The 27,227-nt window shown below is 36.5% G+C and overlaps 2 pseudogenes; both read left to right on the top strand.

Moving 5' to 3' along the window:
- The first annotated feature begins 14,401 nt into the window (after nucleotides 1-14,401).
- Nucleotides 14,402-15,516, top strand: LOC121434790 (annotated as a pseudogene).
- A 9,390-nt stretch (nucleotides 15,517-24,906) lies between these two features.
- On the top strand, nucleotides 24,907-25,603 carry LOC121434689 (annotated as a pseudogene).
- Nucleotides 25,604-27,227: the final 1,624 nt, after the last annotated feature.

Genomic DNA, 27,227 nt, shown 5'->3' with positions numbered 1-27,227 from the left:
TCGAAAGATAATCATGTTCTTTGGAAACTGTATGAATTTCAAGAAATGCTGCTGTGGGAAACGCACATGTGTTTCTCTGAAAAGAGAAGACGTTGTTTGCTATATGTCAAAGTATTGTTAGAAGTGAGAACAGTGTTCCTGTTCTCTGTAGAAACTTTACTTCGAAAGATAATCATGTTCTTTTGAAAGTGTATAAATTTCATGAAATGCTTTTGTGAGAAACGCACATGTGTTTCTTTGAAAAGAGAAGCCGTTGTTTGCTATATGTCAAAGTAGTGTTAGAGTGAGAACAGTGTTCCTGTTCTCTGTAGACCCTTTAATTCCAACGATAATCATGTTCCTTGGAAAATGTATGAATTTCATGAAATGCTTTTGTGAGAAACGTACATGAGTTTCTTCGAAAGGAGAAGCCGTTGTTTGAGATTTGTCAAAGTATTGTCACAAGTGAGAACAGTGTTCCTGTTCTCTGGAGAATCTTCATTTCGAAAGATAATCATGTTTTTGGAAAGTGTTTGATTTCATGAAATGCTTTTTTTAGAAACGCACATGAGTTTCTCTGAAAAGAGAAGCCGTTGTTTGCTATATGTCAAAGTAGTGTTAGAAGTGAGTACAGTGTTCCTTTTCACTGTTGAAGGTTTACTGTGAAAGATAATCACGTTCTTTTGAAAGTGTATGAATTTCATGAAATGCTTTTGTGAGATACACACGTGTTTCTCAAATGAGATGTTTTGCTATTGACTGCAGACGCTTTACTTTGAAAGAGAATCATCTTCTTTGAAAGTGTATGGATTACATGAAATGCTTTTTGGAGAAACGCACAAGTGTTTTTCTGAAAGAGGAAGCCGTTCTTTGAGATTTGTCAAAGTATTGTCAGAAGTGAGAACAGTGTTCCTGTTCTCTGTAGAATCTTTACTTTGAAAGATAATTATGTTGTTTGGAAAGGGTATGAATTTGATGAACTGTTTTTGTGAGAAACGGACATATGTTTCTCTGAAAAGAGAAGCCGTTGTTTGCTATATGTTAAAGTATTGTTAGAAGTGAGAACAGTGTTCCTGTTCTCTGTAGAACCTTTACTTCGAAAGATAATGATGTTCTTGGAAAGTGTATGAATTTGATGAACTGCTTTTGTGAGAAACGCACATGTGTTTCTCTGAAAAGTGAATCCGTTGTTTGCTATATGTCAAAGTAGTGTTACAAGTGAGAACAGTGTTCCTGTTCTCTGTAGAACCTTTACTTCCAACGATAACCATGTTCCTTGGAAAATGTATGAATTTGATGAAATGCTTTTGTGAGAAACGTACATGAGTTTCTCCAAAAGGAGAAGCCGTTGTTTGAGATTGGTCAAAGTATTGTCAAAAGTGACAACAGTGTTCCGGTTCTCTGTAGAATCTTTATTTCGAAAGATAATCATGTTCTTTGGAAAGTGTATGAATTTGAAGAAATGCTTCTATGAGAAAGGCACATGTGTTTCTCTGAAAAGAGAAGACGTTGTTTACTATATGTCAAAGTATTGTTAGAAGTGAGAACAGTGTTCCTGTTCTCTGTAGAACCTTTACTTCAAAAGATAGTCATGTTCTTTTGAAAGTGTATGAATTTCATGAAATGCTTTTGTGAGAAACGTACAGGAGTTAGTCCTAAAGGAGAAGCCGTTCTTTGAGATTTGTCAAAGTATTGTCAGAAGTGAGAACAGTGTTCCTGTTCTCTGTAGAACCTTTACTTCCAACGATAATCATGATCCTTGGAAAATGTATGAATATCATGAAATGCTTTTGTGAGAAACGTACATGAGTTTCTCCGAAAGGAGAAGCCGTTGTTTGAGATTTGTCAAAGTATTGTCTGAAGTGAGAACAGTGTTCCTGTTCTCTGGAGAATCTTCATTTCGAAAGATAATCATGTTTTTGGAAAGTGTATGAATTTCAAGGAATGCTTCTGTGAGAAACGCACATGTGTTTCTCTGAAAAGAGAAGACGTTGTTTGCTATATGTCAAAGTATTGTTAGTAATGAGAAGTGTTCCTGTTCTCTGTAGAACCTTTACTTCGAAAGATAATCATATTCTTGGAAAGTGTATGATTTCATGAAATGCTTTTGTGAGAAACGGACATGATTTTCTCTAAAAAGTGAAGCCGTTGTTTGCTATATGTCAAAGTAGTGTTAGAAGTGAGTACAGTGTTCCTTTTCACTGCAGAAGGTTTACTGTGAAAGATAATCACGTTCTTTTGAAAGTGTATGAATTTCATGAAATGCTTTTGTGAGATACACACGTGTTTCTCAAATGAAAAGTTTTGCTATTCAATGCAGACGCCTTATTTTGAAAGAGAATCATCTTCTTTGAAAGTGTATGGATTACATGAAATGCTTTTTGGAGAAACGCACAAGTGTTTTTCTGAAAGAGGAAGCCGTTCTTTGAGATTTGTCAAAGTATTGTCAGAAGTGAGAACAGTGTTCCTGTTCTCTGTAGAATCTTTACTTTGAAAGATAATTATGTTGTTTGGAAAGGGTATGAATTAGATGAACTGTTTTTGTGAGAAACGGACATATGTTTCTCTGAAAAGAGAAGCCGTTGTTTGCTATATGTTAAAGTATTGTTAGAAGTGAGAACAGTGTTCCTGTTCTCTGTAAAACCTTTACTTTCAACGATAATCATGTTCGTTGGAAAATGTATGAATTTGATGAAATGCTTTTGTGAGAAACGTACATGAGTTTCTCCGAAAGGAGAAGCCGTTGTTTGAGATTTGTCAAAGTATTGTCAGAAGTGAGAACAGTGTTCCTGTTCTCTGTAGAATCTTTATTTTAAAGATAATCATGTTCTTTGGAAAGTGTATGAATTTGAAGAGATGCTTCTATGAGAAACGCACATGTGTTTCTCTGAAAAGAGAAGACGTTGTTTGCTATATGTCAAAGTATTGTTAGAAGTGAGAACAGTGTTCCTTTTCTCTGTAGAACCTTTACTTCAAAAGATAGTCATGTTCTTTTGAAAGTGTATGAATTTCATTAAATGCTTTTGTGAAAAATTTACAGGAGTTTGTCCGAAAGGAGAAGCCGTTGTTTGAGATTTGTCAAACTATTGTCAGAAGTGAGAACAGTGTTCCTGTTCTCTGTAGAATCTTTATTTCGAAACATAATCATGTTCTTTGGAAAGTGTATGAATTTCAAGAAATGCTTCTGTGAGAAACGCACATGTGTTTCTCTGAAAAGAGAAGCCGTTGTCAAAGTATTGTCAGAAGTGAGAACAGTGTTCCTGTTCTCTGGAGAATCTTCATTTCGAAAGATAATCATGTTTTTGGAAAGTGTATGAATTTCAAGGAATGCTTCTCTGTGAAACGCACATGTGTTTCTCTGAAAAGAGAAGACGTTGTTTGCTATATGTCAAAGTGTTGTTAGAAGTGAGAACAGTGTTCCTGTTCTCTGTAGAACCTTTACTTCAAAAGATAATGATGTTCTTTGGAAAGTGTATGAATTTGATGAACTGCTTTTGTGAGAAACACCCATGTGTTTCTCTGAAAAGAGAAGCCGTTGTTTGCTTTATGTCAAAGTAGAGTTAGAAGTGAGCACAGTGTTCCTGTTCTCTGTGGAACCTTTACTTCCAAAGATAATCATGTTCTTTGGACAATGTATGAATTTCATGAAATGCTTTTGTGAGAAACGTATATGAGTTTCTCCGAAAGGAGAAGCCGTTGTTTGAGATTTGTCAAAGTATTGCCAGAAGTGAGAACAGTGTTCCTCTTCTCTGTAGAATCTTTTTTTCGAAAGATAATCATGTTCTTTGGAAAGTGTATGAATTTCAAGAAATGCTTCTGTGAGAAACGCACATGTGTTTCTCTGAAAAGAGAAGACGTTGAATGCTATATGTCAAAGTATTGTTAGAAGTGAGAACAATGTTCCTGTTCTCTGTAGAATCTTTACTTCCAAAGATAATCATGTTTTTTGGAAAATGTATGAATTTCAAGAAACGCTTTTGTGAGAAATGTACATGAGTTTCTCCGAAAGGAGAAGCCGTTGTTTGAGATTTGTCAAAGTATTGTCAGAAATGAGAACAGTGTTCCTCTTCTCTGTAGAATCTTTTTTTCGAAAGATAATCATGTTCTTTGGAAACTGTATGAATTTCAAGAAATGCTGCTGTGGGAAACGCACATGTGTTTCTCTGAAAAGAGAAGACGTTGTTTGCTATATGTCAAAGTATTGTTAGAAGTGAGAACAGTGTTCCTGTTCTCTGTAGAAACTTTACTTCGAAAGATAATCATGTTCTTTTGAAAGTGTATAAATTTCATGAAATGCTTTTGTGAGAAACGCACATGTGTTTCTTTGAAAAGAGAAGCCGTTGTTTGCTATATGTCAAAGTAGTGTTAGAGTGAGAACAGTGTTCCTGTTCTCTGTAGACCCTTTAATTCCAACGATAATCATGTTCCTTGGAAAATGTATGAATTTCATGAAATGCTTTTGTGAGAAACGTACATGAGTTTCTTCGAAAGGAGAAGCCGTTGTTTGAGATTTGTCAAAGTATTGTCACAAGTGAGAACAGTGTTCCTGTTCTCTGGAGAATCTTCATTTCGAAAGATAATCATGTTTTTGGAAAGTGTTTGATTTCATGAAATGCTTTTTTTAGAAACGCACATGAGTTTCTCTGAAAAGAGAAGCCGTTGTTTGCTATATGTCAAAGTAGTGTTAGAAGTGAGTACAGTGTTCCTTTTCACTGTAGAAGGTTTACTGTGAAAGATAATCACGTTCTTTTGAAAGTGTATGAATTTCATGAAATGCTTTTGTGAGATACACACGTGTTTCTCAAATGAGATGTTTTGCTATTGACTGCAGACGCTTTACTTTGAAAGAGAATCATCTTCTTTGAAAGTGTATGGATTACATGAAATGCTTTTTGGAGAAACGCACAAGTGTTTTTCTGAAAGAGGAAGCCGTTCTTTGAGATTTGTCAAAGTATTGTCAGAAGTGAGAACAGTGTTCCTGTTCTCTGTAGAATCTTTACTTTGAAAGATAATTATGTTGTTTGGAAAGGGTATGAATTTGATGAACTGTTTTTGTGAGAAACGGACATATGTTTCTCTGAAAAGAGAAGCCGTTGTTTGCTATATGTTAAAGTATTGTTAGAAGTGAGAACAGTGTTCCTGTTCTCTGTAAAACCTTTACTTTCAACGATAATCATGTTCGTTGGAAAATGTATGAATTTGATGAAATGCTTTTGTGAGAAACGTACATGAGTTTCTCCGAAAGGAGAAGCCGTTGTTTGAGATTTGTCAAAGTATTGTCAGAAGTGAGAACAGTGTTCCTGTTCTCTGTAGAATCTTTATTTTAAAGATAATCATGTTCTTTGGAAAGTGTATGAATTTGAAGAGATGCTTCTATGAGAAACGCACATGTGTTTCTCTGAAAAGAGAAGACGTTGTTTGCTATATGTCAAAGTATTGTTAGAAGTGAGAACAGTGTTCCTGTTCTCTGTAGAACCTTTACTTCAAAAGATAGTCATGTTCTTTTGAAAGTGTATGAATTTCATTAAATGCTTTTGTGAAAAATTTACAGGAGTTTGTCCGAAAGGAGAAGCCGTTGTTTGAGATTTGTCAAACTATTGTCAGAAGTGAGAACAGTGTTCCTGTTCTCTGTAGAATCTTTATTTCGAAACATAATCATGTTCTTTGGAAAGTGTATGAATTTCAAGAAAGGCTTCTGTGAGAAACGCACATGTGTTTCTCTGAAAAGAGAAGCCGTTGTCAAAGTATTGTTAGAAGTGAGAACAGTGTTCCTGTTCTCTGTAGAACCTTTACTTCCAAAGATAATCATGTTCTTTGGACAATGTATGAATTTCATGAAATGCTTTTGTGAGAAACGTATATGAGTTTCTCCGAAAGGAGAAGCCGTTGTTTGAGATTTGTCAAAGTATTGCCAGAAGTGAGAACAGTGTTCCTCTTCTCTGTAGAATCTTTTTTTCGAAAGATAATCATGTTCTTTGGAAAGTGTATGAATTTCAAGAAATGCTTCTGTGAGAAACGCACATGTGTTTCTCTGAAAAGAGAAGACGTTGAATGCTATATGTCAAAGTATTGTTAGAAGTGAGAACATTGTTCCTGTTCTCTGTAGAATCTTTACTTCCAAAGATAATCATGTTTTTTGGAAAATGTATGAATTTCAAGAAATGCTTTTGTGAGAAATGTACATGAGTTTCTCCGAAAGGAGAAGCCGTTGTTTGAGATTTGTCAAAGTATTGTCAGAAATGAGAACAGTGTTCCTCTTCTCTGTAGAATCTTTTTTTCGAAAGATAATCATGTTCTTTGGAAACTGTATGAATTTCAAGAAATGCTGCTGTGGGAAACGCACATGTGTTTCTCTGAAAAGAGAAGACGTTGTTTGCTATATGTCAAAGTATTGTTAGAAGTGAGAACAGTGTTCCTGTTCTCTGTAGAAACTTTACTTCGAAAGATAATCATGTTCTTTTGAAAGTGTATAAATTTCATGAAATGCTTTTGTGAGAAACGCACATGTGTTTCTTTGAAAAGAGAAGCCGTTGTTTGCTATATGTCAAAGTAGTGTTAGAGTGAGAACAGTGTTCCTGTTCTCTGTAGACCCTTTAATTCCAACGATAATCATGTTCCTTGGAAAATGTATGAATTTCATGAAATGCTTTTGTGAGAAACGTACATGAGTTTCTTCGAAAGGAGAAGCCGTTGTTTGAGATTTGTCAAAGTATTGTCACAAGTGAGAACAGTGTTCCTGTTCTCTGGAGAATCTTCATTTCGAAAGATAATCATGTTTTTGGAAAGTGTTTGATTTCATGAAATGCTTTTTTTAGAAACGCACATGAGTTTCTCTGAAAAGAGAAGCCGTTGTTTGCTATATGTCAAAGTAGTGTTAGAAGTGAGTACAGTGTTCCTTTTCACTGTAGAAGGTTTACTGTGAAAGATAATCACGTTCTTTTGAAAGTGTATGAATTTCATGAAATGCTTTTGTGAGATACACACGTGTTTCTCAAATGAGATGTTTTGCTATTCACTGCAGACGCTTTACTTTGAAAGAGAATCATCTTCTTTGAAAGTGTATGGATTACATGAAATACTTTTTGGAGAAACGGACATGTGTTTCTCTGAAAAGAGAAGCCGTTGTTTGCTATATGTCAAAGTATTGTTAGAAGTGAGAACAGTGTTCCTGTTCTCTGTAGAACTTTTACTTCGAAAGATAATGATGTTCTTTGGAAAGTGTATGAATTTGATGAACTGCTTTTGTGAGAAACGCACATGTGTTTCTCTGAAAAGCGAATCCGTTGTTTGCTATATGTCAAAGTAGAGTTCGAAGTGAGAACAGTGTTCCTGTTCTCTGTGGAACCTTTACTTCCAAAGATAATCATGTTCTTTGGACAATGTATGAATTTCATGAAATGCTTTTGTGAGAAACGTACATGAGTTTCTCTGAAAGGAGAAGCCGTTGTTTGAGATTTGTCAAAGTATTGCCAGAAGTAAGAACAGTGTTCCTCTTCTCTGTAGAATCTTTTTTTCGCAAGATAATCATTGTCTTTGGAAAGTGTATGAATTTCAAGAAATGCTTCTGTGAGAAACGCACATGTGTTTCTCTGAAAAGAGAAGACGTTGTTTGCTATATGTCAAAGTATTTTTTCCACACAATAACTGATTTTGGTTAACTGACTGTATGTGGCTTAACATATTAAAGAACAATTTAAAATAAGCTCCCAGTTTTTTCTTCAGGTCCAAAAGATTATGCTAATATGCACAAGCTTTCTCAGATGATTACACACAAAGCCTTACTCCTTTATGAAGCACAAAACATTGTAACACTGAATTAACTTATAGAGTTTTACTACTGTTGAGGGAGCTGTGAGCTGCATTCTTGCCATCCGGCTCCTGCCCGTCTGGCTAGCTTATGCTGCAAAATAACAACACACAAACTGTATTCATATAAACACTGCCTGCCCATTACATCTAGCCTCTTCTGGTTAACTCTCACATCTTGCCTTAACCCATATTTATTAATCTGTGTAGCACCAGTCTTACCGGGAAATATTCAACATGTCTGACCTGGTGACTTGCATCATCGTGTCTGCTCTGGAGAGCAGTGGCATGGCATCTGATCTCTCTTCCCTTCTTTCCAGCATTCTCTTCTGTATACTATGCCTACCTAATTTTCTGCCTATCATGCCCAAAGCAGTTTCTTTTTTAACCAATGACCTTGTTCTGTCACACTACAGTATGATTTTTTCTCAGGTTTTTGAAGAATGTACAAACTAACTTCAAAGATTCTCTACAGGAGTGCTCATATTATGTCTTTGGAGATGACTGTAAAAAAAAGATTTACCACAGATTCCACTTACATGTATCTCTAAAGTATGTTTCTTTTTAAGCCTTTTAAGAGCACATGGGTCTGCAAAGGCCTTATCACACTGATTTCGTTCATATGGTTTCTTTCAAGTATGTGTTCTTCTATATATTTTAAGAGAACCATGTTGTGCAAAGGCCTTACCACACCAATAACATTCATAGGATATCCTTCTCTCCAGCATGTTGTCTTTTATGCCAGAGAAGACTATTTTGATATTCAAAGGCCTTACCACACTGATTACATTCATAGGGTTTCTCTCCAATATGTGTTCTTTTATGCAATTAAAAAGCACTGTGTTGAGCAAAGGTCTTACCACACTGACTATATGCATAGGGTTTCTTTCCAGTATGTGTTCTTTTATGCCTTTGAAGAGTACTGTTTTCAGCAAAGGCCTTACTACACTGATTACATTCATATGGTTTTCCCACAGTATATGTTCTTTTATGTATTTGAAGATTATTGGGTCGAGCAAAGGCCTTACAACACTGATTACATTCATAGGGTTTCTCTCCAGTGTGTGTTATTTTATGCATTTTAAAACTATTGTGATAAGAAAAGACTTCATCACATTGCTTAATTTCACAGCATTTTTCTCCGCTATGTGTTTCTTCATTCCTTTGATGATGAATGTTATAACACAAGGCTTTAGTACAATGAGAATATATTGAAAACTTCTCTGCAGTTTGATTTCTTTCAATCCTGCAAGGATAATTTACACATGTAAAAGCATTACCACATTCAATACACTGATGAACCTCATATCTATATGAATTAATTTCATATTTTTTCCAATTGTAAAAAGGAATCAAATATCAAGGTTTTATAACTTTGTTTAAAATCATGTTTTGTTCTCTCATTTGGAGTCATTTTGCATCAAGAAAAATATTTGTGATGATAAAAATCCATTGTACCATGGTTTATCTTTTGGTCTATAACTGCACCTATATTTCTTCTAGAATATTTTTTACATTTTTGAAGAGAACTGCATACACTGAGTGCTTTACCAACTTTACTGCTTCATAATTCTACTATACTATGAATCATTATACATATGGTAAGTGAACTTAGACATATGGAAGTATTTGCATAGACCTAGCACTCATTTTTTGTAAAGTAATTTTGTATTTATGTATTAGCCATGACGGTAGAAAATAAATTAACTTTATATTTTTGGATAAAATTGAATATGTACACTCTACATGAGAACTACAGTTTTTCTTCTTAATTGTTCTTAAGGAGAGGTATGCTAAATCTTTCCATAACCCTATGCTCATACACTTGTGTATGGAGTTACATATGATATATACACACACATATATATATATACATATATATATATATGAAAGAAAGAATAGTGAATAAAAGATTTCCACAATGAAACCTCAAGGTTTGATTTTCACAGACTTGTGCTATAGATATTAAGGTTTCTCCACAACCACCCCCCCTTGACCCTTGACTCACCTGCTCTCATTAAACTTAGCACAGTCACCAAAAGTATATGCGTAATAAAAGGCTTACCATGGGCTACTGAATTAGTAGAAAGCTTTGTGGCTATACTCATCATCACTGAATATGTATACATTTTCTGTCATGAAACAAATGAACCAGCAGTTCTACAACATAGCTCTTGTGGTGCTATGAATCAAATGGTGATATCTGTTTAGGCATTGGTACCTAGACTTTTTCTTAAATGAAGTCTTTGCACATGCAATTCACATACATGAAATAGAGGTATATGGATTTGTGAGAATTTAATAACCATCAATGCATTTAAAGCTGTGCTTATTTACACTGTTGCTTTTGTTTTAAAGTTCCAGAACACATTACAAACTATTCAAGGGAAATTGTTATGAACTTGCACAAGAAAATTACCTTGCATGTATTCTAGAACATTGACAATGTTCTTCGGTGTTAAGGTCTTCCCAAGTGTATCGTAAAATAAAGTATCAGAATATTTATGTTATATTATTTAAAATTGTGCAACAATTAGCTTATTATCTTAAGTGCACCTCAGAACTATGACTGTGTTATTCACCTCATTCTTCTTTCTCTAAAACAAATTACAGAACAAAATCATAAACCAAGGAAAAGTTGTCTCGACATTTTGAAACATGAAGGAAATTCATTTTTACCTACAGTAGTGAGGTTCCTATAGGTCTCCAGCATCACATCTTTGTAGAGATTCTTCTGGGAAGGATTCAGCAAATCCCACTCTTCCTGAGTGAAGTTGATATGCACATCATCATAGGTCACTGCCTTCAAAAATATACCACATGTGTACAATGAAAGCATGACAGTGAAATGCATACTTCTTTGAAAGTATAGTTTTATGATTCTGGTGTTCCCCATTCTTGTTCCATGACATAGACAGTCACTTTAGAAGGAAATTGAAAAGGAGAATCTATTCTGTTATTTCTGTGTCCTTTGTATAGGATACCACTTTATAAGAGCAGTATCTATTCACAGGGAGAGAAAAAGAGAAAAGATCAACAGTACATTGTATGCATGAGAAATTTATATAGAAAATTAATGACTACAGAAAGAAAAAATAGAGGGACAAACATGGTGTATTGATGTATTTTGCCTATAACCACAAAACTCAGAAAACAGAGGTGGGTATATTTGTCTCTGAGATGAATGACTTTCAAGTCTATGCAATCAGGTCCAGAAGTGGTAGAAGTACATATTAAGACCCTGTATCCATTGCAAATGTCAATGAAACAAACAATGCCATAGAAAAACTGAAAAGCTTTTATTGAAGTTTCTACAAAGAATTTTTTTCACTCCTAGTCCGCATTCATCTTCCTGATACCTGAATTACCCTAACATAAACTGCAATATCAATAACATTTTGTAGAAAAAGAACTGCCTATATAAAACAGTTACAGGTGGACAGATGAAAGCACTAGAAATATAAATGTTGGTCATAAATAATCAATACCAAGCTGCAGAGAGCGCAGAGCAATACAGCACTCTTGCTGATCTTCAATTGAGGTGGACAAATTTGCCAGTACTTATGGGGATTACAACTTTCCATTTTTCCAGGGTCAGGATTTCTGTTATATTTTGATCATTCTCATGACCAGATATCTATATAGTAAATATCCATGCAGACTTATAAAACAGTCATATTGATTTAAAAAAATTAAAGCAAGCATAACAAGCAAGAAGATGCTCATACAGCTGATATTTAATGACTCAGCAGTATTAATGTTATCAATCCATGGAATGGCATCCTAGGAATCCGAGTGATACTCTGTCAAATTTAAAATTCAAGATAAGCATGAAGCTCAGCACAGCAGCATATACTTGACATAAAATATACCTGCATTCCAGGGCCATCATCCAATAACATAAAAACAAATAGATCCAGGAATGATGCCTCCCTTTTCTTTCAGGAATTTATAGCCACACAATGACGCAGATAAGCAAACAAAACAATTAAAACAGTAGGTTACCTAACTCCTGAGCACTGAACAACAACTGTTTCTGCTATATCTTGTGTGATTTAGAGATTGAGCATATAATGATGGTAAAAACATTTCAGTATAAGTAGAAAGTTGGCTGATTAATGTCAAGCACAACACGGTAGATTTGAATGTCAGGAAATTACTAGAGGGTATTGAGACTCATAATATACAATGAAGAATTTTATCTAGAAAGGCTTCTCCTACTAAAGAGCCACAGAAAATTGAAACAGACCACTAAGGAAAGAAATTTGTTCAAATACATGATCATTTCTGGGAGGTTGTTCATTCAGTCAAGTACATTCTGAACCCAGTCACTATTGGCTCATGGTCAACAATGGAAATAATGCATTTAGTCATTGCAATGATTCACATTTAATGATGCTTGAAGAAGGATGCATAAAAGAAACCCAACACCTGTTCAGAATTGAAAAATAGATGTTTATTTACTTAGTGGTAGACTCACAAATCAGAATCCTATGCTTGAACAGAGATCAAAAACCGAATCACAGTCGCTGGGCGATGGTGGTGCACGCCTTTAATCCTAGCAATCGGGAGGCAGAGGCAGGTGGATCTCTGTGAGTTCGAGACCAGCCTGGTCTACAGAGCTAGTTCCAGGACAAGCTCCAAAGCCACAGAGAAACTCTGTCTCGAAAAACCAAAAAAAAGGGCTGGAGAGATGGCTCAGTGGTTAAGAGCACTGCCTGCTCTTCCAAAGGTCCTGCGTTCAATCCCCAGCAACCACATGGTGGCTCACAACCACCTGTAATGAGATCTGGTGCCCTCTTCTGGCCTGTATACTTAATAAATAAATAAATCTTTAAAACAACAACAACAACAACAAAACCGAATCACATAGCCAGACAGAAAAGAGGCCAGACTCATGCTCTACATTGGCATATATTGTATATGAAGCCATGCTACCAATGGGTGGGAAACCACCGTCTGTAAGGCTTCCTATAGCACCTCCCCCTTTAGTTTAAAGAAGAGTTCTAAGCCCAATACACAACTATATACAATAAGAACAATATATTCAATAATTATCCTATCCTAACTAGTTTAAGTCTTGTATAATAAATAACTTGGCCAAGTCATGAGAGGAAATTAACTATAACTATCTAGTCTTCAACCCCATCGAAGATCTGAGAAAGGACATAATATTACTTGAGTAAGCAGAAAGTTCAATCAAGCAACTTTCAAAATGTGCAACAAATTACAGAGACAACTGGCTACCTGGGCAATCATCCAAATTCTCATGTGCAACATTGAAGCAACCAACCTTGGCTAAGACCTAGAATAACCGACAGACCATTTTCAGAGGTAGGAAATTTTTCAAAACCATCTTACCCTGTCTTGTCAAGATTTCGCAGATTTACTTATCCATTTTCGGATACCATGTATCTTGTCAGTGGTTGAGACATGACCATGTCTTTGCCCAAAGGTCAGTTTTGACAACAAGAAAACAAGCTTCGAGTGTCTTTGGTACTTAACATTCTCTGGAATAAGATCAATGCTATCAGTAGTAATTGTGTCTTACTTCAACAATACCCTAAGTTATTTAAATTCCATATTTTACAGCTCTTTGAAGATTACCTATCTATGCAAAATATGTTTTTTATGTATCTAAAGGACCTGATTATTCTAACTATATGTATGACAAATATAGATGACTATTGATCTATATTTCTTAATACCTATATAACTCAAAGACTAAGACTTCATATTAGAATATTGTACAATAAACAACTGTGCAACAAATGAGGACAATGGGTTAAAATGTAACCAATGAATAAGTACCTTGATCAGTCATAGAAATGTACATTGCAATTTGATAAATATATTTATCAATATATAAAATGTTTTAAGCAGAGGTAGAAGCATGAATGCACACAACATTCAATATAATTTAACATTATATCAATATACAAAATTCTATATCAATGCAATTGCCGATAAATTATAACTCACAAGTATTCACTCTGTTAGTCACTATTATTATTAGTGTATGTAAGCTCACACTAATCTATTATTTTTTAGTTGAACAGAGTGGAGAAGCAAGGGACACCTCTGCTGGGAAATAAAATTATGGGTGTGGAGCAGAAGTAGCAGGTTTTTAAAAATATTTATTTATTATGTATACAATATTCTGTTTGGGTGTCTGCCTGCAGGCCAGAAGAGGGCATCAGACCTCATTACAGATGGTTGTGAGCCACCATGTGGTTGCTGGGAATTGAACTCAGGACCTTTGGAAGAGCAGGCAATGCTCTTAATGGCTGAGCCATCTCTACAGCCCCTCACACTAATCTATTGTTCCATCCAATTTTCCCATTTTTTTCAAAGATATCTCTCAGCCTCTAAAATTTCACCTCCAACCCAAAACCCTATACCAATTATAATCAACCCCTAAATGATGTCCCTAACCCTGAGGACAAACTTTGTTGGGAGAGAGGATATAGTCTTTAAGAAATACTTCCAGCTGTCGTGGGGGTGATATTCTTTCTATGGGATCCTGTGAAAATAAAATGATGGGGCCGCTGCCGCGCTGCTCAGCTCCTCACTTCAAACAATGGTGGCTCTGACCCCGAGCTGTGGCCGTCAGCAGCATGCAGGGTAAGTGCAAAGCACTGAAATTGAATTTTGCCAATCCACCTGTCAAATCAACAGCACGGTTTACTCTCCATCTTAACACTACTGAAGTCCAGAACCCACACATAGAGAGACTGAGAACACACAGCATTTAGTCATCAGGAAAACTGAAGATCTCCCTGGAACAACACTGGGATTTCACTGTAGAGGACTTGAAAGACCTTGGAGAAATTGGACGAGGAGCTTATGGTTCTGTCAACAGAATGATCCACAAACCAAGTGGGCAGATAATGGCAGTTAAAAGAATATGATCAACTATGGATGAAAAAGAACAAAAACAACTTCTCATGGATTTGGATGTAGTAATGCGGAGTAGTGATTGCCCATACATTGTTCAGTTCTATGGTGCACTCTTCAGAGAGGGAAACTGTTGGATCTGTATGGAGCTCATGTCTACCTCGTTCGATAAGTTTTACAAATATGTATATAGTGTGTTAGATGACGTTATTCCGGAGAGATCTTAGGCAAAATCACTTTAGCAACTGTGATAGCACTAAATCACTTAAAAGAAAACTTGAAAATCATTCACAGAGTTATCAAACATTCCAATATTCTTCTGGACCAAAGCAGAAATATTAAGCTCTGTGATTTCGGCATCAGTGGACAACTTGTGGACTCCATTGCCAAGACAAGAGATGGTGGGTATAGACCGTATATGGCACCTAAAAGAATAGACCCAAGTGCATCACGACAAAGGTATGATGTTCGCTCTGATGTCTGGACTTTGGGGATCACATTGTACAAGATGGCCACAGGCCAATTTCCTTAACCAAAGTGGAATAGTGTGTTTGATCAGCTAACACAAGTAGTGAAAGGAGACCCTCCACAACTAAGTAATTCCGAGAAAGGGAATTCTCCCCCAGTTTCATCAACTTTGTCAACTTGTGCCTTACGAAGGATGAACCCAAAAGGCCAAAGTATAAAGAGCTTCTGAATCATCCCTTTATTTTGATGTATGAAGAATGTACTGTTGAGGTCACATGCTATGTTTGTAAAATCCTGGATCAGATGCCAGCTACTCCCAGCTCTCCCATGTATGTCGACTGATACTGCTGCTACATGAAACTTTAGAAAAAAGGGCTGAGAAGAAGCAAGTTGTAAAAAGTTTTCATCCTGTATCACAGTGTTTTTATTGCTCACCCAGACACCATGTGCAATAAGATTGGTGTTCATTACCAATATGTCTGTATACTTCTGTCACCTAGAATGTGCATCCCTGTAATACCTGACTGATCACAGTGTTAGTGCTGGTCAGAGACCTCATCCTGCTCTTTTGTGATGAACATATTCATGACATGTGGAAGTCAGTACGATCAAGTTATTGACTGTGATCAGATCACACTTTAAATTCATTTCTGGACTCAAAACCTGGAGACACAGCTACTGGAATGGTGTTTTGTCAGACTTCCAAAGCCTGGAAGGACACAGTAATGGATGTACTATGTCTGAACATAGAGACTTGGGCTTGAGTGAGAAGAGTTTGCACAGCCAGTGAGACACATTGCCTTCTGGAGCTGGGGGACAAAGGAGGGATTTCCTTTTTTTTTTTTCACCAAGTGCCATAGATTTCCTGATCTGATATTCTGTTGCTTTAAAGTCACAGTTGATGTTTGGGAATTGATGTGCTCAACCAGATTTCCTGTTCAAAATATCATGTTAAATTAGAACAAATTTGTCTTTATAAAAACCATGTTGCTTTCAGAGAGGTGAACATTAAAACACTGATATGGGAAAAAAATAATGGTTAAGTTCCAAGATTACTGTCTAGTATCATTGCAAATAGTCTCTGAGTATTTGGTAAGGTTTTTATGAGCGTCCTATTAGAAGGTCTGTCCAGAATGTTGTAAAAAAGTGCACCATTTCAGCTAAGCAAGTCAGAACCATCTTGAGCAGCTGGTACACAAAACAGGTCTGATAGTAACACTATCATCATCATGCCATCATATCAACCAGGTTGAGTTGTTGTTGTGAGGCCCCAACTTCTTCCTGGAAATTTCAAAACTTACTTCAGGAAAATTCATTGTTCATTGTGCTAAACTTAAACATTGAGTCTACAGACATATACAGACATATATTTTCAATGGCATGTACAAGACAGACAAAAATAGATATGGAGAAAAGGGAAAATTCTTCTAAATTCTTTTTTCTTTCCATCCCATGCTCCTGACATGAGACAAAAACTCTCTGAATTTTTATTTTAACAACATGCTTATATTTATAGAGAGGGACAGAGCCAATGTCCAACTCCAAAGCCATCTCTATAAATTCATAAATAGACATCCACCTACAAAAGGCACTAAATGAAATGATAGGATAAAAGTGTAGATTACTGAATCTGCTCTAAAAAGAATAAAGGAATATATATATATATATATATATATATATATATATATATATATGTGTGTGTGTGTGTGTGTGTGTGTGTATATACATATATATATATATATGTATGATGAGATAAAAGGGTAGGTCATTAAAATTAATTTTACAAAGTCACCGCTTATTTATACATTTTACATTGATATAGATATGGACGCTTCCTTTTACTCCAAACTTGACATTATTTTTGTTAAAATACTGTCGAGGATTTTCTATTCTTACTCAAGCTATTTTATCTAATGCAACTCAGTTAAACATGTAATGAAAATTTCTAGTCCTTGAAACTTATTATTATAAACCAATTAGGATATAAAGTACTAGATGTTAGTAGTTTGTTATTTATTACAATTGAAATTATACTCAAGTTATGTTTTCAACATTATACAGAATTTTATTAGCTGATTCAAATGAACATATTTTAGAGAAAATGTTTGCTGAAGTAAAGCAAACTTTATCTTCTTGGGGAATACAAATTTCTTCTGAAAATATACAAAAAGGTGATTATATTAATCATTCAGCATATAAAATACTTTAACAAAAATTTGAGCCCTAAGGTAAAAATTAGGAGAGATTATTTGTGGAATCTTAATAATTTTCATAAATTGTTGCGCCGGGCGGTGGTGGCGCACGCCTTTAATCCCAGCACTCGGGAGGCAGAGGCAGGCGGATCTGTGTGAGCTCAAGACCAGCCTGGTCTACAAGAGCTAGTTCCAGGACAGACTCCAAAACAACAGAGAAACCCTGTCTCGAAAAACCAAAAAAAAAAAAAATTGTTGCAAGACACTGACCATCTATATCCCACTATTAGAGTAAAAAACTGAAAACAGTAATTTGGACCAAACCATAAAAGGTGACAAGGATTTAAACAGTCAAAGAGAATTATCATCTAAAGCAGAGAAAAAAATTGGTTTAGTGGAAATAAAATTATAGGAGATACACATGGGATTGTTTGGATCTGAAGTTTGATTATGTTTAAGACATTTTCTTGATACAGGGTTTCTCTGAGGCTTTGGAATGTGTACTGGAAGTAGCTCTTGTAGACCAGTCTGGCCTCAAACTCCACCTGCCTCTTCCTCCCAAGTGCCACCACTGCCTGCCCTTCATTCTAGACATTTTACACTCTATGCATTTTCCATAGGAATTTTACTGCAGAGGAAAGATATTATCTTATAATAGATAAATTCAAATGGCCAAAAGACACTTAAGGAAATGTTCAACATCTTTAGCCATCAGGGAAATGCAAATCAAAATGACACTACAATTCCACCTTACACCTGTCAGAATGGCTAATATTAAAAACACCAGTGACTGCTTATGCTGAAGAAGATATGGGAGTAAGGGGAAGACTCTTCCATTGCTGGTGGAAATGCAAATTGTACAATAACTCTGGAAAACAGTATGAAAGTTTCTCAGAAAATTAGGATTCAGCCTACCTTAATATCCAGCAATACAAATGACAATGGTGTGAATCCCTTATACATTAATATTGATTGTAGAGTAAAGGACATTCATGCTACAATCCACAGACACAGAGAGAGCTAACAACAAAGGATCAAGGGAGGGATACATCGATCTCCCTGAAAGGGGCACTAGAATAGGTTTTCTGGATTGAAAGGGGGTAGTTGGGAATGGGAAGAGGAGAAAGCAGGAACAGCGTATTCTGCTATTCTCATAGAATTCTACCTCATTCACTTGTTATCAGACTGGCCTATTTCAGGAACTCAAAGCAGCAGGAGCAGACACAGGCAGTCAAACAATAAGAGGAGCTAAGGAGACCCTGCTGGCAATGGGGAGGAAGTACCATAGCAATCGCCTCCCACCTTGGTTGAGGACATTAGGTTAACAGAGCCCACAGAATCAACTAAGCAGGAGTTATTAGTGCTCACAGAGACTCGTGATCCTTTAGGGGCGTGTGCTATATGCTTTGCATATATGTTATCAGTTCATACTATGGTGTTTTGTGGGACTGCTAAGACTGGGTGTATATGTGGTGTGTCCTTTAACTCATTTGACAGCTTTTGAGACCCCTTTCCTCATACTGGTTTTCTATATCCAGGCTTGTTTTGTTTTCTGCATATAATCTTAATTTAACTTGTTGTACCATGTATGTGGGGTGGTTTTCCATGTCTACTTGACAATAACCTAGAGACATCAGGGATTAGGGCGCCTCCGGAAAAAAAAAAAATGCCTCCACGGAATTCAGAAATGAGTCATTCTCTCAAAGACTGATCAATGGCAGAGGGCTCAGCCCATTGAGCATTGTGACATCCCTGGGCTGGTCCTGGGTTCTATAAGAAGAGAGGCTGTATAAGTCATGTGAGGTAAGAAAGGAAGAAGCATGCCCCCATCACATCTCCATTAATTTTGACTCAAGAATCCTGCCCTCCTTGAGTTCCTTCCCTGGTATGCTTTAATAGTGAACAACAATATGGAAGTATAAGCCAACTAAGCCCTTTTCACCCCATTTTGCTTTTTGGTCATGGTATTTCAACACAACAGCAGAATCCCTAATTAAAACAAGACTATGTTTTGTTGATATGTATGAGATTCTAAAGGTAAACAAAGAAGAGAGATTTTGGGGAAATGTGAGACTGAGATGAATGGTGGAAGGAAGCACTGCAGTCAAGGTAAAAAAAAGAAGAAGAAACAAAAGACTAATGAAAGAGAGGAGTGAGGACAAGTGAGGGAAGAATGGGTCAAGGAAAGATGAAAATTCAGCAGAGTGAATGCCAAATCCTGTGGTTCTCTCTCAGGTACATGGGGCTACATATTGTGTTTGGTTGGTTTTTTTGTTTCTGTTTTCTTTCTTGGGACAGGGTTTCTCATTAGCTTTGGAGCCTTTCTTGGAACTAGCTCTTGTAGACCAGACTGGCCTTGAACTCACAGAAATGCACCACCAATGACTGGTGAGACTTCACTTTCCAAGGGCTTACTTAATTAGCTCTATCCCTACTGAAGCATTAATCTAATTGATATTTAAAATAAAACTCAGACCAGGCAGTTGTGGCACACACCTTTAATTCCAGCACACAGGAGGCAGAGGCAGGGAGATCTCTGTGAGTTCAAGGCCAGCGTGGGCAACAAAATGAGTTCCCGGACAGGAACAAAAGCCACTGAAAAACCTTGTCTCAGAAAAACTAAACTAAACTGAAATAAAATAAAATAAAAACTCAGGCATCAGACAGCAGGGTAAGAACTTGAAAGATCAGAAAATCAATTGATCAGCCACTGTTGACTACTACCTCTTCAATTTCTCCATACAAGAAAAGAGCCCATACCTTCTCTCAAGCCTGCCTTAATAATCCTGACTCCTACCTGGGCAAAGTCCTTTAAACCTCTAGGGTAATCATCAGTCAGGTTGTTGTTAGCTGTGTCCTGACTCCAGGCAAGCTTTATTATGAGAACATGATCAAAATGTCATACCTTTCCCCCTTTCTTACTAAATAAAAAATGAAGAATTTAACTAACACAGTAAAGCTATATACAAAATATACAACAACTATATACAAATATATATAGGAAACAACGAACAATCCATTTGTATTTGGTAAATTTAGAGAAAATACTTTATTATCTGTCCTATCTAGGTAAGTCCAAATGTTGTACCTCAATCATTTTTTATCCCAACCTAAAATAAAATTTTTATATCTCTTAACCTTACATATTTCATGCTAGTTTCTGAGTTGATTCAATTTTGCAACAACAGAGAGAACTACAATTATCTAGTATTTAACTCCATTAGAGACCTGAGAAGGATAAAATACTACCTGAGTAAACAGAAAGTATAGTGTTTATCTATCTCCATGGAGAAATCTCAAGTCCAAATAGATCAAAACATAAAACCAACTACATTGAACTTCATAGAAAAGAAAGTAGAAAGTACACTTGAACACATTGGTACAGGAGACCACTTTCTATATATAACCCCAGCAACATGAACACTAATAGCAATATTTAATAGATGGGACCACCTAAAACTGAGAACTTTCTGAAAAGCAGAGGAAATGTTTAATAAAATGGCAGCCTACAGGATAGAAAAGGTCTTCTTCAACCCCACTTCAAACAGATGGCTGATATCCAAAATATATATAGAGCTCAAGGAACTGGTCATCAGAAGAACAAATAAGCCAATAGAAAAAAAATGTAGAGACTTAAACAGAGAACTCTTAACAGATGACTATAAATGACTGAAAGACACATAAGGAAATGCTCAACATCCTTAGCCATTAAGAAATGTAAAAAAAAAAAAATTCGAGATCCCACCTTACACCTGTAAAAATAGCCAAGATCAAAAACACCAAGGACAGTTTATTTGGAGAGGATGTGGGGTGAAGGGAAAACATCTCCATTGCTGGTGGGCATGCAAACTGGTACAATCACTTTAGAAATCAGAATGGTGATTTCTCAGAAAATTAGGACACAACTTACCTCAAGACCAAGCAATACCACTTTGGGTATAACATAAATGATTCTCAATCATATCACATGATATATTCATAGTGCATGTGTGCAGCTATATCCATATCAGCACTATTTGTATTAGCCGGGTAACAACCTAAACACTCCCTGACCAAAAAATGAATGAGGAAAGTGTGCTGCATTTACACAATGGAGTACCACACAGCAGAAAAAAAAATGACATCTTGAAATCGCAGGCAAATTTATGCATCAAGAACACATCATACTGAATGAGGTAACCCAGACCCAGAAAGACAAATATACAATGTCCTCACTCATAAGTGGCTTTTAGACCTAAAACAAAGAAAACTGGCCTACAATTCTCAAGCCCAGAGAACCAAGATCACAAAGAGAAATCTAAGAGAGACATACATGGATATAATCTACATGGAAAGTAGAAAAAAGACAGAATCTTTTGAACTAATAGTGAGCATGGAGATCATGGGAGAAGGTAGAAGAGGGGAGGAAGGGAGGAGAGCAGAGAAAAATATATACGTCAATGCAAACAATTTTAAAAAACCAGGAAATGAGAAAAACAACTGACTGCTTGGACAGTCACCCAAGATTCCCTTGTACTGTAGGACTTTTAACTTTAGCATATACACGTAGAAGATCTGACCATGTTTCTGTGAAGCAGGAATTTTTAAGGATTGTTCTGCTTTGCCACGGCAATGCTCAGCTGTCATTTTCTTTTGTGTCCTGCCTATCGAACTTGAACAGTATACAGTCAGTAGTTAACTCAAAGGGCAGTTTCTTGCCAGTGCCTAAATCTTGCCAGCAAGAAAGTTAACTACATTTAGTCATTTCTATGATATCCATCATTTCTCTGAAGTAGATTGGTGTTGTCAGGAACAGACATGTCTTGCCATAAAAGCCTTATATAATCGTAACATCTTAAATGCCATATTTTGAATAGAAAATGTTTGCTGACTTATTTAAAATGTATTTTTGGCCAGGGAGTGATGGTCATGTCTTTAATCCCAGTTATGTGTGGCACAAGAAGGTTGATCTCAGTGTGCTCAAGGCCAGGCTGGTCTACAAAGTGATTTCCAGGACAGCCCGAGTAAGGAAAGGAACCCTATCATGAAAAAAAGGGAAATGAAATGTCTTTTTGTTTCACCTTGAAAGACTCCCTAACATGACCATAAGTATGATTATAACATGTAACTATTAATCTGTAATTTTATCAATTTAAATAGCGTGTAATAGTAGTTTTAAGGACCAGAAATTTATTTTACATTGTAAAGTGTCTTTTTGGGCACAAAACAATGCATAAGAGTAGACATGTATTTACAGTATGTTTTATCAAAAATAATCTTGAATTTGCATGAATATACACATATGTTAAATAAGATTTGAAACATCTATAATATAACAAAAATAATCTCAAATATGTATTAATATACAAAAGCCATGCTAATGTAAAATATTTAATAAAAATAGTTGTCTTTATTTAAAGTCAATTTAGTAATAGATTTATACATCTTCCCTTTTTCTTTTCAGAACAAGATAACTGAATATAATCTTCTTTGTTCATATATTTACCATTACCCATAGTAACCTGTTACCACCTCCATCTCAATGATGACATAAATCATGACCTAATGAATGACCAAACTGCTTACCCCAACTCTTGGGAATATGGGAACCATGCTTTTAAAATTATGTTTTATTGTCTGTGGGCAATGGCATCTATAAGGGTCCCTAAAATAAACCTAGGATAATTTCAATTCATGGGAGAATTGCTTGTATTACCTCTTGTCCAGTCTTTGTGTAATGGGAAAGTGGAGGAATAATCTCAAGTTCTGGCTAGTGTAGTGCATGAGGACCATGTTAATCTTGGAATTGTCCTGAATAATTTATAGACAAAAGCTGACCTTTGGGGAGGGTAGTCAGTTTAGTGGCATTACCACACTCTAGGAGGAATCAATGTTGTGGAGTCCTAAGCCCGTCTTTAAGATTTTAATGGTCACTGCTAAGAATGATCGTGGTTTACTATAGAAAACCTTTTAAGTGCCGTATGTAGTAAAGCTCAAAGCAGTTAAAGGAGCATAGTTTATTATTTAAATACATAATTCAAAAACTTAATTTTAAGTTACTTGATAGAGATTTAGACCCAAAATCATGAACAGGAATTAAGAAGAAGCCTTTTCTTTAAATTAGATTTTAGATGTAGTGCAAACTGATCTTATTCATAAATCCTGTAGTCAGATAGTAGGGCTGAAAGCTGAAAGATCAGAGAAGCACAGCATTGAGCCATTAGTTCTTAGTGCTATAAAATTCCCAATCCAATGTGGGAGCCCACATGTGACTCAGTTTCCATCTGGAGTCATTTCAGGCTTATAGATTCTATTTGAGTCCGAGCATGCCTACTGTTCTTCTAGTAACCTTGAGGGCTGTGAATAACATCTGTGCTAGCCAACATAAAAAGCATTTTGCCCAGCTCAAAGAGTCCATTTTTTCAATTAATATTTGGGCTAGTGTAGGCCAGCCAGGGGCACTCCTTGTTAGTGATTAGAAGCTGCTTAGCTGGATCAGATAATGCACAGGTTTGAACTGCCTCCAAGCACAGTGCAGGAAGGTGGGGAGCTGACTGTACTGCTTTTTGATCTGCCTTTTGACTGTGTTTAGTACATATGCTGGCTGAGATATAAACTCTGGCTGCTTTCTATTCACCTTTCATCCTCTAGGTCTAACCTATGATTCTGTCTTCATTTCTCTTAATCTAACTTTTCCTTAGCCTAAGCATTCCCTCCAAGGGAAGCCCTAGATAAATGTTGTTAGACTCACCAAATGGGGTATCCTGTCCCTATAAATTCTCAAAGTGAATGCTGTTTCTACAAAACACTCAATCCTCAGCTCCTCTCTCTTACCACCTTATATTCCTCTCTCTGCCCAGGCATGCCACTTCCTATCTCAACTCCTTAGTGATAGGATTAAAGATATGAGACACTGTGATTAACTCTACAACAAACTAGTGTGATTACTGGGATTAAAGGTGTGTGTCAGTATTGCCCGTGGTGTAAGGGTGGTCATGGCATCTGTTTACTTTGTGATCTTCAGGCAAGCTTTATCGTTAAAATATAAATAAATAAATAAATAAAATACTTAGAAGGAAGCATCTGAGATCAAGAAGAGGAAAGTAAAACTGTTTATCACCAAAGAATATGAAAAAATATTCTGAGTACAAACTGGGGAAGGTCCATCATTTTTACAAACAATGAATGATATAATTAAATTATGGTTCACAAAATCAACAATATGGATGTCACCATTGACAAAACAAGGCACAAACACAAACACAAATCTACACACACACACAAACACACACACACACACACACACACACATATTTGATTCTTAAAGAAGACCAAGATTCTAATCAAAATCACTGAATCACTGGCCCTCACACATCCTGTACACTCCTGTTCTTTTCTTTACCAATAATAGAAAATGGGTTCGGTGAGAAGGGCTGTTTCACCAAAATTTACAATATTCACTTGAAGTCTTCTGATGTTTTTACTTTACCGAAAATAGATTTGATTACAGAAAGCATTTCATTTTCTTTATCAAAAGAAAATGATTTTGTTAGGATCACTTACCTTTTGTTTCCTACAATTGGTGATGGAATCCAAGTCTGCATCACAGGTAGGAAATGAAATCTTTTTAAATGGAATTTCAAGAGAACAGATTTTTAAAGAATCAGTGTACAAGTAAATCAACTTGATTTACACTAACTACTTGGAGTTCCAAGCACTTCTGAAAATAAGGTTACTGCTACTTTTTGTGTATGTTTTTGTATTTTTTGTGTGTGATATTCTCTATATGATTGCTAGAAGTGATCAAAGCTTCAGGGAGTCAGGGAGATAGAGGAAGAGAATGAGAAGTTAAAGGAGCTACAAAATGAGGTAGAGAAGCAGATGACTAAGAGTACAACCCCAGGCAATGCTGGCTCAGTGATCATGTCTCTTGAGGAGAAGATGGAGGCTGATGCCAGTTCCATCTATGTTGGTTAAGTGGACTATAGTGCAACAGCAGAAGACCTGGAAGCTCACTTTCATGAATGTGGTTTCATTCAACTGTGTTACTACAGTCTGTGACAAATTCAGTGGCCTTGCCAAAGGGTTTGCATATATAGAATTTTTAGACAAAGAGTCAGTGAGGACTTCCCTGGCTTTAGATGATTCCCTGATTAGAGGGAGACAGATCAAGGTGATTCCCATCAGCACAACAGATGGGTTACCCGTGTGCCCAATACTGTGCCCAAACTACCAATTACAACAGCTCCCAGTCTGGATTTGACAGTGGTTTAAACAGCTGACCCTTGGTTCAAAAGAAGAATTAAAAAAAAAAAGAAAAACATAAGGTGGAAATTTATTTTTTAAAAAAGATACACTGGGCTGGAGAGATGGTTCAGGGGTTAAGAGCATTGCCTGCTCTTCCTAAGGTCCTGAGTTCAATTCCTGGCAACCACATGGTGGCTCACAACCATCTGTAAAGAGGTCTGGTGCCTTCCTCTGGCCTGCAGACATACACACAGACACAATATTGTATACATAATAAATAGATAAATAAATATAAATAAAGATAAATAAAAAAGATATACTGTGGAAGGGGGAGAATCCCATAACTAACTGAGGAGGAACCTGCTCTGGGAAGTAGGGCAGGCCAGGGAGTAAGACAGGGGTGACATATTGTTGTAATAGGAGCGGCGGGGCTGCCGCCCCGGCACCCCGGCCACCTGGCTAGCTTATGCCCCGAAATAACAACACACAAACTGTATTCATTTAAATACTGCTTGGCCCATTTCTATCTAGCCTCTTCTAGGCTAATTCTTACATATTAATTTAGCCCATTTCTAATCATCTGTGTGTAGCACCCCAAGGTGTGCTTACCAGGAAGATTCTATCCTACATCCATCCTGGGTCTGAGCTTCATGCGTCTGCCTCAGAGAGCAGAGCTCTCACGTCAGCCCGGGAGAGGGGAGCATGGCGTCTCTCTGAGCTCACTTCCTCTCCCTCCCAGCATTCTGTTCTGTTTACTCCTCCCACCTATGTTTTAGCCTATATGGGCCAAGCAGTTTCTTTATTGCTTAACCAATGAAACCAACAGATTGATATTTGACACTCCCACATCAACATATTCCCTCTGGAGATTCGATAGGGACACTTCTCAAATGTGCAACCTGCTCCCTGTTTGCCTGCTCCACTTCACTCTCTTTGGACTTGCTCAAGGGTAGGTGGGCACGGATGGTAGGAGGCCTTTTTTTACCTAGAGCTCTGGAAGGCACCAATCTGTTCAGCTTGTTTCCTTTCCTCATCTTCTCTCTGCCTTTTGCAGCCCCTGCCTGCTCCTGATTTGCCAGGTCTAGGTACACGGTACCCTTCTTTCCTCGAAGCTCCTGCCTCTAAAGTTTGTCTGGTACATTTTTTTTGGTGCCTTTTTGTTTATTTTTCTGTCTTGAGTGTCTTTCTTTGCAGATTTTTGTAGTGGAAAGAACTCATTCACAGTGGATCAATGTAAATTCCACTTACCCCTGGGGAAATACACTACTTTGTTTTGGGAAGTTTTGAGGGGTTGTTTTTTTGTTGTTGTTTATCAGGTGTTCTTGTTTTGTTTTATTTTTTGATTACATTTTTTCCTTTATTTGGAGGGAATGGGAAGAATTGGGAATAAGGAGGTGAGAGCTGCATTTTGTTTATTTTTTTAAACTCAATTACAATGGATGGGTTTTTATAAAATAATGTGTCGTGAGGAAAGTAGTTTATGAAAAAAAGAAAAATGATTTAAAATTTATTTTCTCCTACATGGATTATGGCCCAAGATGTGAATTATGCTCCATCTACCTGCCCAACACAATGTACATCTGAATAATCTCTGCAGATCAGAAACCCTTTGTTCCCTGGAAATAAGCTTCACTGGATCACACCATTGCAGCTAGTGGC

Source organism: Microtus oregoni, unplaced genomic scaffold (genome assembly GCF_018167655.1).
Source record: "Microtus oregoni isolate MIOR12 unplaced genomic scaffold, Mior012 000044F_ref0000062, whole genome shotgun sequence".
Classification (NCBI taxonomy): domain Eukaryota; kingdom Metazoa; phylum Chordata; class Mammalia; order Rodentia; family Cricetidae; genus Microtus; species Microtus oregoni.
This window is presented reverse-complemented; position numbering and strand designations above follow the sequence as displayed.